The following is a 9,409-nucleotide window of genomic DNA, read 5'->3' on the forward strand; positions in this document are numbered from 1 at the left end:
GACTACAATTGATCACATCAAATTAGTCCCGGCTTGGCCAAGCGCTTAGGTGCCATCACTAAATCATCGAGGGGCCCAAAGATATCACTTTTATCCTACTTTGGATAAAAGGAACGGATAAAATTTGACTCAATGCTCGCTTGCACTCACTTATCGAATCACACACAACAATATGTTTTATAACACCAAGTTACTGGTGCGTTTACATATTATCAATGTGCAACTGACTCACAAGATACAACTCACACATCTCGGTTTCAAGAATATAAGATATTATCATCTCACTAATCACTTGTGATAAAATCCATGAAGTGATCCAAGTGAGCGTGGGTTTAATACAATGCTCAAATCATATTCATAAGCACTCATGAACGTTGCAGCAAACATTTGCTTATGTCTAATACTCTTTAGACAATCCACACACCAATTCACGACAGTCTTCACTCATATCTACTTCCAACATATGAACGGCTGTGGCCCGTTCGAATAATTTGACTGTTCTGAACCAATTAAATTATTCAGGAAGTCAAATCATGCAAAGTGAAACACAAGAATAATAATAATCCCATATGGCCTTAAACCTTTGAGTATAAATAAAACACCTTTTATTTATCACCATATCGATTACTCATTATTTGTTGTTTCGGGTAATCAACTTCTTACTTGAATTATTACAACACTTGTCCCATGCTCTTAGCATGCACACAATGTTTACCTATGGTTCTTACTTTGTGAAATGGATCAAATGAACACATTTCCAATTATACTCATTTCACAACTCCCAATCCTTTTCACAAGTGAAAGAATATCAAATTATTGCCACTTATAGAATATGCTAGATTCTAAGATTTTATGCAATGATCCTTTCGTAATGTCATAGCACAAAAGTCACAATGACTATTGCCAATGAAATTACACAGTCCTCTATTTGAGATTGTTACAATACAATTCCATAGACATGATGTCTCTCACTCAAAGTACATTCCTTTGAACATCCTTTTGCATAAAATTTCTAATCTAGACATAGACTCTCAATATCCAACTCCCAATATGGAAACATTTCCATATTTTACATATGACAACTCATTCTTAATAGAATCTTTTCTATTCATAATAATGTCGATATGGTCCATCCAATACTATACTTCCAACTACTCACAAGCAACCAATCCTCAGCAAGCTTTGGATCATCCTTTGATAGTTGTTTAATTATCTTAGTCAAAACCGATTCTTGTCCTTTTTCCCTCTAAATGCGCTAGACATTTGGAAAATTTTAGAATGGTCAAGTATTATATCATTTGCAATCGATCCTTTACCTGAAGCGTATAGGACCCGATGCATAATGTCTTTCATAAAGATCTGATACTTTATCAATCTTCTGCCATAATATTTTATGCGTCACATTCTCACAATTTGAACTATGAAGAGGGATGCCATAATCATAATCAAAATTTGAGAACGCACTATGTATCCTTTACTAAATTTATTAACATTCCACAACCTAAGCCTTTAGATTTGAAATGAAGCATAATATTCTCTCCCTTAATTATAGCAAAACAACTATTCAACCATTACAACTTTTCAAAGTGTAACTGTTGTTTTCTATATTTAATATTGCTAACTTGCAATACTTGCCATAAAAATCATACAAGCACAACATTGATGCTCCTAATATGATGATTATTATCACATAAGCATAACTCTTATGCTCCCACTAGCTTTGACATGTATTTAGAAATAGTTTAACTTCCAGAAAACAATTCCTATTGAATTTCTTAAGTTCATATTTCTAATGCTTTGATAATCCTTTATCTAAGCTTCTCAAAATTATACACCTTTGCCTTAGATAGTTCATATGGGTGTCTAAACAATTCAGACTAATTGCCAAATCTCACAATTCGAATCATGGAAAGGGATACCGTAACCATAATCGGATTTGAGAATACAATTTTCATAATTACTATCTTCTTAAAATCTCTCTTAGTGAAAGCATTTCCTCAGATTCATTTTCATGAAGGAGGGAATCTTATGCCACTTAGATTTTAATGGTGTATGTGTTCCTATCCATGCGAATTTTTCAAAATAATGTTTGCGACAAATCCAAACTTATATGGACCGAACCTTCTCAATCTTGATCTCTTGCCCTATGGTAACACAACTGTCCACCATGTCTTCCAAGTAGCTAAGCAGCTCACCCTTTCTTATCAATGTACTTTTCATTGATCAAGGTGCTTGCCTTTTATGCGTTCAAATGAGAACTCATAGAACTCACATGCATAATTAACTCAATTGGAACAACACATAAACATGATAGTGTCAACACGATAGGTCGTAAACCTCAATTCGTGTGCTAGTGATGATTGATAAGGTTTTTTTTATTTGTTCTTGAAACCTTTCAAGACCATTAAGACTCCCACTGACTCCTTGACATATAAGATTCTCTTGTCAATAGACATTTCTTGACAAACAAATATTCAAGAGTTAGTGTAGCTTTTATCAAAACAAAACACTTCATAAAATTGGTTCTAGTTGGTCTTTGTCTTATCCAAGACATCACAACTTTCCACATTTGATGAATGTTATAAACCTTCCTAATACTTGTCACTCAATGTCACAATATTAACTTTAAGACTTGTTTTGGAACGAAGTATGATTGGCCTTTTGATTTAACCATTTCTTCAATTTTTGATTCCTCTTCTCAGACATACAATTGTACTAAGACTCACCTAGAGGATCAATTGAGATATGGTTTTTAATCATTAAGACCTAACATAATAAAAGGTACTCTCCCTTCTTCTTAGAATAGAGAAACTTTTATCTTTCAGCCTACTTGATTCTTCTTATTCGTTCTGCTAGTAATTGAAACTCTTTCAATCAATTCAGAATTACACTCAATCTTATAAGTATAATCATATCCACTAAACCTTTAGTAAATCATGACGAATATCTTTGTCACTATTGTGGTGGACTTGATTAACATACAACCTTATGTACTTGATGTCCTAGTCCTTCGCTTGACACTTTGTCAACGAATTAGTCTAATTTCCAAATATGAAATTTCTGATTCATCATGCAATACTTGTTGTATGATTCCAAGTTTCTATCCAATTGAACCTTGGGTGATGAGAAACTCTCCCTATTTGGTAATTCTCGACATTTCCACAAACAACATAATTAAGAATAAAATCCATTATTGCTAATAATAGAAAACATTCAAACATCAATTTTTCATACACGCCATTACAAGAATAAATAAATAAACAACATCAAATTTTATCTTATTGCGGAAAAATTTGTCCTTATTATGCAACTCATTGAAAAACTATCCTAATACATATCTTTCTTAGCAATCTATTCTAACTCTAAGTAGTAGCTCAACATTCTAATCTTCAAGTAATGCGATCGAAATCCATTTCTTCACGATTAGATTCCGCTCACTTCTTCCCTTAAGCTTCCTCTCTTTTCTTCGATCCTACAAGACATCGAAATGTAATCTTATCACATCATGTATTAAGAATCTAGAATAGGAACTTAAAATAGTTAGTTAATGGATTTTACCTAAAGCATAGCCATACGTTTTGACTCTCCCATCTCTTAGATCTCTTAGGTAAATAGGGCAGCTTCGTCTCAAATGCCCCTTCTCTTGGAAATAAAAGTAGACTGACTTCTTTGGAATAGCACATGGAACTAGTTCTGACTTTGCCTTTCTCTTATGACCAAACTTTTTGATCATGGTGTTGGATAAGGTGTCTAAGTCCATAACTATTTCGGGCTTGTACTTGACCCGACCCGGCATGGTCCATTTGGGTTGCATGGCACCATGCAATTGGTTAGACTAAATGAGAGAAATAACACTTGGAGATTATTAATATATTATAAGTTCTAATATATTAATAATATTATTTGATTAGTTTGATCAAGAATTAATTTGGAATTAATTAAGTGATCAAAGGATAACTAATTAAATATATGGGTTGATTATGTAAATCATCCATATCTTGTATAGTGGGCTAAGAGGCTCCATGGATTATCAAGTTGGGTTCTACCCATAGGATGCTCCATGGATGCTCCATGGGAGTTACAAACCCATGGGTCATGGAAATGAAGAGTCATGACACATTAGGGTTTACATGGTGTAACCCTAGATGTGTCAACACTATATAAGGATCATATTCTCCACCAAAATCGGCTAGACAAAAGAAACTAGAGGGCTTGGCCGATTTTGACAAGTGTGTGTTATCTCAAGAGTCTTTCCAAGAGCATTTGGTGTTGTGTGAAGCATTTGAGGCATCACACTTGGGGTGCTAGGCTCACAAGGTTTCAAGGAACAGAAGCAACAACAAGGTAAGTTATTCTATCTATGATTCAAGTTAAAATTGTTCCCCGTGTATGCTAGATAGGAATATAACCTTGGAATTCAACTTTGCATGATAATTAGACAAACATAGATCCAAGGTTATTAGGGTTGCATGTACACTTAGGAAGTGTTAGAATGCTCAAAACCCATCACATGGCATGCCTTTCGTTGCCATTGCCTATATCCATAGAGGTCTGGAAGGCAGATCCACCAATTAACTTTTCTTTTCCTGTGCGCCAAATCATTGCTGATTCAGCAGCAATAAGCATATCGGTGAGATCAATGAGGGTTACGTCGTGGTTCATCATATAGTACTCTCTTACGAACTCACTATATGAGTTAGGAAGTGACTGAAGAACCCAATCAACAGCCAACTCCTCACAGACAACAGATCCCAACATTCTTAACCTATCAATGTGTGACTTTATCTCTAGGACGTGTGCACACACCGACTTTCCTTCTTCATGTTTACTTGCCAAAAGGGCTTGAGTGAGCTTGAACTTTTCAAGCCTTTGAACTTGTGGGTTAGGGAGAATAACTGGAGGAGGTGAAGAATGATCTCTTGTTCCTTGATCGAATCGTGGAATATCATCTTCATGTGGAAAGCTTGTTCCACGGGATTTGGGAATACCATAGTTGTCATACTTTGACATCTACAAAACGGGAGAAAACAAATTCAAGTTAGTTGATTGAGTGAGTCCTTAATAAATCACCCAAATGAGATATTAAGGCTAGGACCCAACACAATACGCTACAACCTAGAAAAGGGATGTCGTAATCTAGTTGCAAAATATTTGATGGTAAGTGAATGACGATTCACTAATTCTCCACCATGAAAAACGAAAAACCGATTAAGTTTTAAATGCTTTGAAAACTCCTATATCCTTTGAGATTCATTGAACTTTTCAATGGCATGTTTAAATCTCGATATGCCCCTCTAGTTTGTGACTGGGATACCGAGGATCACAAAGCGGGTGTGAATAACCATGCAAACTTACATGGTGCCTGTAACGTCCCAAAACTTCAAGACTAAAAATTTCTTTTTAATAAACATTACTTAAAGTAAAATCATAATTTCAAAACATAATCAGAGTTTAATTTCCAAAACACATGTTCATTATCAGAATAAAACATTCCCAGACTGTCAAATCTATGGTGTGTGCCATGCGATCACCCCGAGCACTTCCCTCCGCTACCGGAAGTACCTGAAACCAAAACTGAAAAACGTAAGCACGAAGCTTAGTGAGTCCCCCCATCATACCTCATACCATACAATCACATATCGTAACATACTGTCGGGCAATTCTGGGGTGCCCGACCTACCCGGTACGGCCATTCTGGGGTGCCGACCTACCCGTGTCAAGCCATTCTGGGGTGCTGACTACCCATGTCAAGCCATTCTGGGGTGCTGAATACCCTTCGGTCCTAACGACTGAACCTCGGGGACTATTTCACCCCATACTAATACTAGTAGCACATATCATAACGTAACATATTATCAGACATATCTAGGGTGTCTGAACTACCCTTCGGTCCTAACAACCGAACTCGAGGACTACTCCCCTCCTACTACCTCTAACTCATATAACAGATCATGCTAGCATATAAAGATCACATCACATACTGTCAGGCGTATCTGGGGTGTCTGACTACCCTCCGGTCCTAACAACCGAACTCTATTGATGAGTCATCGAACCCCGTCCATGCTCCTACTGATAGTGAGATACGGGCCTAGCCCACACTCACCCTTCCCCTAACTTGGGCCTCGCCCCTGATCTGCTGCTAATGAGATGTGGAACACCATCCACACTCTGCTATTGGTGAGGTACGGGACCTCGCCCACACTCACCTCCCTACCAGGCACATACAAGTATCACACAGACAACAAGTATAAACTGTCCCATAAACCATTCCTTGGGCACCCGCCTGCTATCATTGGACCTCGTCCTGAATATCATACCAGCATACTGTGCCTAGGGCTAACCCCGAGTCTTCCACTCGTAACTACATGAGCCGACATTGTGGCCGTAGACCCATTCACAGAAACGGGAAACTCACCTGCACTGGCTGAAGTTGCTGATGATCCAACTAGCTGCTGTCCAGCAACTCTCTAAACTCCTGCTCCACTAGCTCCCCGAGCTACCAATATCAATGTAACACTTAGTCTAGCTGACCCCCGACAGTCAACCAAGTCAACTCTGATCAAAGTCAAAGTCCTGGTCAAAGTCAACCTCCCAGGCCAACCCTACTCGCCGAGTCTGCCTACCGACTCGTCGAGTTCATAAGCCCAGAGTCCTTCCATTCGCGACTCGACTCGCCGAGTCAGTCCATGACTCGCCGAGTCTACCGATTTCCGAGTCCTGACCTGTCCAACTCACCGAGTCTCTATTCGACTCACTGATTCGAGTCTCAACTTGAAGGGTTTGGGGTTTCGCGACCTGACTCGCCGAGTCCAAGAACAGACTCGCTGAGTCCAAGACAACCTTCAACAGACTCGCCGAGTTGTTCATCCAACTCGCTGAGTTCCTGCCCAACTTCATTTGACTCAACGAGCTGTTCATCCCACTCGTCGAGTTCCTCCTAACCTTCATGCTACTCGCCGAGTCCACTCAAAGGACTCGCCGAGTCCATTCAGATCTCCATACATGCAGAGGACTTTTGAGTCATGCATGGACTCCAAACTGTAGATCTACCCTTCCCAAGCCTATTCCTCACGTAAAGTTGCAAACTCTACGTGTAGGGAAGGAGATCTAGCAAAATACACCATAAACTAGGGTTTAAGGCAAAGAGGCTCCAAAATCCACTCAAGGGCTGGTACTTTATGCTTTCCAAGACCAAAATATGCTTACACTTACTCCTCGACCCGGATCCCGCTCGGACTCGCCGAGTCTCCCCTTAAAGTTAGGGTTTTCTTTCCTTTCTTGGCCTTCAAAACTTTGGGTGTTACAACTCTCCCCCACTTAAACTAAACTTCATCCTCGAAGTTTGCTATGGCCCACCGCCTGCGATCTGCCTCCAATATCCCACCAATTATTCCAACACCAGCTGCCTACCTTCGCTGGCCTTCCGCTCGGTCATTCTGACTAACACTAATCCTTGCAGATTATAGACTCGGGTCACCCTGACCCTGAACATCCTGGAAACACAACTTACCCACCGACAATCCTTCTGGTACTCACCAAGTACTGCACTGAACCTATAGTGGTCCACGCCTTCTTTCCTTGCGCAAATTCCTTGCCTTCCCAAGGCAAGGCTCCATAACCAACTATTTCCTCTGTCACTATGAAGGTCCTATCCTTCACCAACTCCATCACCCCCGCTATTTCCAGTACGGGTCATCACCGCCAGTAACCACTGACACTCCTCTCTGTCAAAACTTGGTGCCGAGCACCCCTCGATTCAACTAACTGAATTCCACCATATGCTGTTTACCCGCAGTACTACTGACTAATTCTACTATTCCTTATCTGCCTTTCGAATGAACTGAGACCACCCTGGTCCCTACCAACCTTTCAATGTCTGGATTACCGACTACCACCGGTAGCTAGTCCCAACACCACCACTAGTTGCTCCCAGCAACTTCCGAAGAAACTTCGACCACCTATAACTGCTCAATCTATTCTGCCATTCAGGCACCACAAACCTGGGATCCCCGATCCCCTAACTTGACACTAAGGTCCCTACCAGGCCCCACCTGCACTGCTAAAACTCACGGGCCTCGCCCACGGGTCCCACCCGCCTCTATCCTTCTAGTCCGACTAGTCTAATCACTCTCGTTCGGGCCTCGCCCACGGGTCTAACCCAACCATACTACTGAGCAACCCTGCTCTCAGGTCTCATCTACACTGCTAATCTCATACGGGCCTCGCCCCAACTCCGCTAACGAAGCTACTAAGGAATGCTACGGCTTACCCGTAGTCTTGCATCACCATCCCTTGCTGACTGCTAGTGAATGCTACGGCTGCCCCGTAGTCTTACAACACTTCCATCAGTAACTGCTAGTGAATGCTACGGCTGCCCCGTAGTCTTACATCACTTTCTACCACTGACTGCTAATGAATGCTACGACTGCCCCGTAGTCTTACATCACTTCCTACCACTGACTGCTAAAACGAAGGCACCCATGTGCCATTAGCTCTCAAGATCCTCGTTCCGACTACCTCAAGTCTTACAGGCGATACACAACCCGAATTCCCAACCACGCACTAACCCTTACCATCAAACGCACTAGCTGATGGGGACTTTCTCAAACTCCCAACCCTGAAATCCTCAATCCATCAAACGCCGAACCACTTCTTTTCCTTCTCGGAGGTCGCACACTCATTCTGGGTCTGCATGCTCCTACCTTGCACACTCGGAGGATTCTCCCCCACTTCGATCCTGCTTACCCCTTGTTGCTCAAAACTCAGAAAGAAATCCTAATCCTTGCTACCATTCCATAATCAATCTACTGAGGAACCCAAGCTTACCATAGCTAGGGATCTAACCAATCCATCTCCAACACTATACAACTCCGATCTAGCGATACATACCAAGTCCCTCCCAAGCATGCTACAGTTACTGCATCCTATGTAACCTTTTCCAATAGGGCACATCTCCTCACTACCATTCGAATATCCAAGATATGCAGATGGCATATCACTCGATCACAATCAACCGCTCAAAATAAAATACTCATACCGATAATGATGCAGAACCATAACAATATAATCATGCACAAATAAAAGGACTGAAAACAGAAATCGCACACATGCAACGTCCGGTGCTGATCGCGCCTCTAAGGTAGTCATCTGAAGAGCTCTGCCTCCTATCGCAGGCGCCTCTGCACGGCCCTGACAGTCGTCTGTGATCCTCAAAGTAGCAGGGGCAAGTGCCATAACCTGTCCTGCTGAAAACAAACTGGGGCACTGGGCCTTCTTGTGGCCCCGCTGATTGCAGTGAAAACATAACAAGTCTGACCCCTGTGAGGTGGTAACAATGCAATCCCTGCTGAAATGACCAGTCCGACTGCACTTGAAACAGCCAGATTCACCACCGCTACCATTCCTGCAC

The sequence above is a fragment of the Lactuca serriola genome, chromosome 3 (genome assembly GCF_051521515.1).
Source record: "Lactuca serriola cultivar US96UC23 chromosome 3, Lser_US96UC23_V15, whole genome shotgun sequence".
Lineage (NCBI taxonomy): Eukaryota > Viridiplantae > Streptophyta > Magnoliopsida > Asterales > Asteraceae > Lactuca > Lactuca serriola.